Genomic DNA, 6589 nt, shown 5'->3' on the forward strand with positions numbered 1-6589 from the left:
GAACTGAGGAAGATTTGGAGAACTTGACCTTCAAGGGAGATCTGAGCTTGGGACGGTCCATTCTGGGGCAGTAGTTTTCAACCTGTCTGTCCAGTGGACCTGCAGCCCTTTGGTGAATATAAGCCCACCAAAATCCTCATTTTTCTCACCTACCTTGCAAGGAAATCTTAAGTACAGTCCAGATGCCCTCAAGCTTTTGAAATAGAGGTTTAAAGAAGAGAAGTTAGATGTGGAGCTGCTTGCTGCGAAGAGTGCTGAGGAAGAAGGAATGAGTGCAAATGCCTGTTTGGTAGTAAGAGACATTTTTCTCCTCTAATGATAGTTCAGTGCTGAAAACCTTATTGTTGCTATGACTTGACTGGACAGCTGGTCTACCAATCCCTTATCTTGGCTCCCAGTGACCAGAGTCCAAAGGCTGGGGAAAGAGAAAGCATGTAACACTGACCACAAGTGTGCTAATCTGTGCACTCAGAGGCGTTAGGGGATACCAGAAACATTACTGAAACCTTTCCTCTATTTCAGCTTTCTAAATAACACTCCCCAACCTAGCCATTATCAAGCAAAATTTCTAAGGTTTAGTGATAGCTACCCTTTCCAGTGGCAGAAAGAGAGAGAGCGAGAGAGAAACTCCTCTGTATTTTCACTTTTAATTGCCTACACCAGCTATCTGGCTGCTCTTGGAGCACATTTCATAACATAAACTTGTGGGTGTGAGACAAGCATTTTTACCCTGCAACCCACCCCAGAGCCCTGTGAATAGTCAGAGGGAATGAACGTACAGTAGTTAGCCATGCTGGTTTGATAAAAGTCATTAGTAACACCCTGGATGCATGGGTGGGTTTCTTCCCAAACCGCACCATGTACCAGCTTTGGTGACACGTTCCGACTAAAATCGGCCTCGTTTTACTCCTAGAAGGATGTCATTAGGAGAGGTGGGATACAGCAATCTCCAGCCCAACGCTCTGCTGTAAGGCCATACGGTAAAGCCCTCGTTAGGACAAGAAGATATTTTCTGCAGTCTCTACATGCTGTTCAGTTAAGAGGTTTCCCAGGTTTGGGGTTTAGAATAATGTTACCTCCCCAGAGCCAACTGTCCTAGACTCCCAAAGGAGAAACGCCCTCCCTATCCTCACCAACACCTCCTGCTCCAAGCCACCAAGAGAGGTTCAGCCACTCTCCGGCACGGGGAAGGCTGTGTGCTTGTGCCTACAACATCTCAGGGGGGTGTAATCAGTTGTGTCCTATGGGCCCAAGTCAGGACTGGGGGGGAAAAGTGCTCTGCAACCCTCCATTAAGTCTGTGCCTGCATAGCAACACACAGCGCTGTCTTTCTGGGAATATTCCAGCATGCACGCTACCCTTAGGTGCTATATTTTACCATGGCTGGACCCTTCCTATCACCAGACACTAGTGACGGTGACATTACTATAAATCTTCTTAGAGGAGGCATTAGTTGAAGCACTAAAGTGCTGTTTGCTCACCAGCATGGGGATAACAGACACGCACGGGACCTTCCTCGTGTATCAGAAATGCTTTGGGTGCTGGTGGTGGTCCTGGTACACTGCAGGGGAATGCTCTTCGTCTGGCTGATGCGTAGCGCAATGGGTTATTAATGGGGGCATCAGTCAAAGTGATACTATAAAGCCTTTTTATTTAGAAATGCAAATATTTATTATAAATGGGCTCCCAAACCAGCAGGTCATCTGTCATATTGCCTAAACCAATGGTATAAACCATAAAACTGTCTGGATTACAGAGCAAGAGTGATCTTAATATCACATAATCAACCAATAGCATGAACTGGATTTCTGTGATTCATTTTGATTTACTTCAGACCAAGAAACTGTAACTTTGCTGATTCAAATTGTTTTCTAATTCTTTCCTGCTCATCTATCTTCTTTCTCAAGACATCATCCAGGACCCACCAAAGGCAAGGGGAGTTTCTCTCCTTAAATGGAATCTTAAGTAGACAGTGTCTTTTTGTAAAAAGACCACAAAAGCAAGAATTATAAACCAGCATTTCAGCGACACAAGACCCAAGTAGCTATTTGATGATTCAAAATGTCAAATTCCAAACATTAAAAAAAAAAAAAAAAAGAACAGTCCCTACAGTCATTGCAATAACTTGAAGTGTGGAGATATTACAAATGCACTTAAGATTCTTTATATATGCTGCCATCAGGTGTTTGGTTCTCTATGTCAGAAACAAGCTCCAAGGTTTTTTCCTTGTGAATAAGGAAGGCTGAGGAGACAGCACTCATTGTATAACCAGATCTCAGAGCTCTGATCATAATTTTACACTTCCCGTGATCCCCTCACTGCCACAAGGCCACGAAAGGGTGACACAGAAACAAGACATTTTTTATCTGCTAGTCCGTGAAAGCCTTTTGTGGGGGAAAACCCCCATGAATATTACACAGAGCATAAATGCACCAGTGAGTTAACTTCTTTGCTGCAGTCCAAGGAAAGCCTACAGGAGGGAAACCTCACGGCGATTAGCTCTGCTGTATTCTGAAAGCAAGAGAAACTGAAAATGCTGTTGAATAACTGTTATTTCCTAGGTGTTGACAGAAGTAACTGTCTTTCCCCATTTTCTCTTTTCCTAAATACTGTGGGAGCAATCCTTGAACTTTTTACTCAAACAGTGAAATTCCCACTGGAGGGCTGTGTGGCTTGAAAGGTTTGACCCTCTGTTTTTACAAGGGAACAAATGGCAGTAGTTAAAAAAAAAGGCAGGAAAAAAGAGGCAAAAGGAAAAAAGAAACCTTTTCAGCCTATACTTTCTTTAAAGACAGTTATATGGGATTTGCTTTTCTTCTTATCTTTCCCTCCCCACTTTTCAAAGCTGGGGTTAAGTTCACAGGGAGGAATTTGGGACTTCAGGGCGTAGGTGACCACTGCCGACCCAGACCCGGGGGGTCTATCTGAGCTGTCATGTCTGCCCAGCTGGTTAGCGTTACCAGTGACCACCGTGGTGAGGAACAGGACTGACAAAAGTCATTATTCTGTTACGTGATTGCTGTGAACTTTACAAAATGCGGGATGCACCCCAAAATATTGATGAGGGAGCAAAAGATGAGCGGACTGCAAGGTCAGCACTTTCAGGCTCTCACTGGGATCTCGCTGGGAGAAGGAACACATTATCGATAAATTCGTATATCCAGAGGAGCCACATGCAAAACCTCAGCACACTTTCAGCTGACCACAGTGGAACATTCATTCTTAAAAGGAACTTAAGGAGGCAAAGCTTCATTTCCTGAGATTTAAGGAACTTTATTAAATTCCCCCCCCCCCCTTTACTGCATTAAGAGTTGGCAGAGGCTTTTGAGCAGGAGAAGCAGCCATAGTGTGAAAGGGCTTTTTAGACCTGAATCCAAACAATCATTAACCTAATAAAGGTAAACCCAAGGGGAAGAAAGTTTCAAGCCATTAGAGGCTCACTGTTATCTAAGATGTACAAATAAAAGAACTTTCTCTTTACCTATTGCACTATAATGAAGAGAGTTTCCTATCGCAGAAACCCCATGGACCACGCAAGGAAATGGGCAATGGCCCCAGGATGTATTTTAGAACAGCCTCAGGTCACCAAACCACTGTCCAGAACTTTGACTGCCAAATGGTATTGAAATTAATGTGTTGTCAATAGAAATGCCATCTGGATAAATAGTAACATTTAGCAAGAAAAAAAAATAGCATCCTTGAAGAGCTGGGTTTTAATGGTGCCATGGTCTTCCATTCATCCTAGCAAGGACAGGTGTATTTTTTATTTCCAATGTCTTTTTTTTTTTTTTTTTTTTTGTAGCTTAAATGTGTGAGAAGAGGACAGAGGTTCTTTGAGGTCAAGCCTGTAGCAGGATGAAGGAACCATATAATTGACCTTCTTGGCCAGATTGTGCAACCATGTGGGTACCTGGGAGAACATGAAGGGTAGAAGAAAACCATAACTCTTTTCAGCTGTAGCAAAGCATGTTCATAATGGGCATGTGTCTATCAGTCATCAGGAATCCCACCTACCCCAACACAGCCCATGGTGGGACGATATCACGTATGTGCATACAAAATACAGCTCTTATTGTAAGGGGTGGATTTGTTGAAACGTGAACATGTAATTAGGATTCATCCATGTGAGCTCTGCAAAGCTCTTTCCCTCCAGGTTGTTGGCAATGCGGAAGAATTTCTTCTGAGAGTTATTTAGGCAATGCTCCCACCCCTTACAGGGCTGCTGACACTGGGGGCAAGCTGCAAAAGACGGGAAACTCGTGCTTTGTTTTATGTCCTGCCCCAGTCACTGAATCAGAAAGATTTTCACCCCATGATCTGTTTCTACGGATGTTTTACTGCTAGATTAATGCTAATAAATAAAAAACATATCCCGGTCATTGAAAGGCAATTTGAAAGGCTTAATCTTAAGCTTGCTTTTTCTGAGATTAATATTCCCTAACTGTAAGGACAGTCTGCTCTAGGTATCACTGCTTATTCCTAGGAGAAATGGGATGCACGAGGTCCATGTTGTTTTAGGCAGAGGGAAATGGTACTCTACCCACAGCAACCTCCTCCTTCCCACAGCAAAGAGTGGCCTTTATTCTCACCCAGTTTTGGATTTTCCTCACTCTGATTTCAACCATAACTCAGGGACCATCCACCTGCAAAAAGGGAGCTTTTCTGCCGGTTGCTTATGCTGTCAACAGGTAGCTTGGCATCAGTTTCTCAAAAAAAAAAAAGATTGTTTTGAAAGTTTGTGGCTACTTTTGCTTGCCTAAGCTTAGATATGTATCCCTGCAATTAATAGTGCTGCAAGTCCCCTCTGGCTATATCTGCACCTCTGAATCACACTCCATGCACTTTCATCCACAGCTTTAGCTGGAGGAAGCGAGTAAGCATATGTGTATCATTAGTCGTTTCCCCTCTTATGAAAGTAATAAGGTTTTTTAGCATTGTGAAATGCTTTTCTCTAAGGCTGGTACATAAAGCTTTGATTATCCCTCAGTGCATTTCACTCCATCAAATATGAAAACCATAGATTTCCTAGGCTTTAACTTGCAGGCGATTCAGAACACTTAAAAAAACATTTTCTGTAATGAAAAAACATGCAGGCTAATAGTTAGAGGAGGGGGCTGGAATCAGGTCCTTGGGGTTTTGTTTCCATTTCTGCCACTGACTTAACTTTGGGTGAGTTATTTAGTTTTTTCATGTCATCTTGCTGAATCATAAAATGGATCTTACGAATGTCAGGAGAATTTATGTTTGTTGAGTTTTCCCAGCAAACAGCACTATAAAATGCAGTTTGCTTGTTGCTTTATTGTACCTTGCACAGCAAATGTTGCTGTTTATGGCTGTCCCGTTCTCTTTCTCTGCGCCTGCTGCTATAAATGTTACACATCTCCAAAGGGATAAAATAGATCCTCGCAAGTCCTGAATATGCAAGTGCCAGAAGGAGGTCATGCTGGGATCCTCAGTGGTGCAAAAGCCGTTCTAGCAGCCTGAAAACACAGTTACCATCAGCAGGATAACCAGCTGCAATGAGAGACCTGTGCAAAATACAGCAGACTTCAGGCTCTACCCATTTTTTCCAGGGCAGCAGCTCTCCCCTTACCTGGCCTCAAGGCTGGGGGAAGGCAAAAAGTGGTTTTTTTTCTGACTCCCACCTTCAGCAGAACGATAACCCAGGAGCCCCTTGGACTGCACTAGGCTGCAACGAGTTTGGCAGCGATTCATTGCTTGTGCATTCAGAAATAACAAGTGAACTGTTAACTCACCAGTCTAAATGAATATCCAACTGGTCACAAGCCTGAAGGTCGCAGGAGAACGGCTATAATGTGTAAAAATATTTTACTCAAATTGCAGCTTTTGGTAAAGAGTGTCCTAGGACAGCAGCAGAAAGAAATACTGTATTTTAGACCTGTGAAGCTCTGGGATGGCTCTTTGACAGTGTCTTGCATCCTATTAGTGCTATAATCTGTCTGCTTTTTGCCACTGAAAATAATATTTCATTTTAGCAATTATTGATTTTTTTATTTTATTATAAAATTTTTAAAAATGCCTTTTTGGATTCTAAGTTTTTATTATTATTCATAGAAAGTCACTGAGAAAAGGAAAGAGTTCTTGTTTGGGGGTTAAGCAAAGTGGTGGAAATCCATTTCAGCTGAAAGTTGGCTAGAGAATCTCAGCCTGCAAGCAAAGTTGGTCATTTTTCCCTGCAGATTAAGAAAAAAAATACATTTGGCTGTGTTTATCGTAAAGGAATGCAGGAAAAAAGGACAGGGAGAGAGAGACAGAAGAAGCAAAAGAAACGTTTGCATGATTTATGGAAATCTTGCAACTTCCGAACAGCACCGTGTTGTGACCTGTTGTCATGAAAAGAAAGAAACAACAACAAATAAATCAGCTAATGATTCATGAGGTTTATCACAGCACTACTGTGCAGCAGCTTTTCATAACTTTGAATTGCAGTGAGAAATCCCCCATTGCACGTGCACTGTTCCCAGCATGATGGAGTGCCATTAAAAGCAATATTGGGATACATTCCCAGTGGACTTTTACTACCTCTATAATTTGGGTTAGAAATACCTGTTGAAATCGATAGAGCTGC

This window comes from Harpia harpyja, chromosome 9, assembly GCF_026419915.1.
Source record: "Harpia harpyja isolate bHarHar1 chromosome 9, bHarHar1 primary haplotype, whole genome shotgun sequence".
NCBI classification, from domain to species: Eukaryota; Metazoa; Chordata; class Aves; order Accipitriformes; family Accipitridae; genus Harpia; species Harpia harpyja.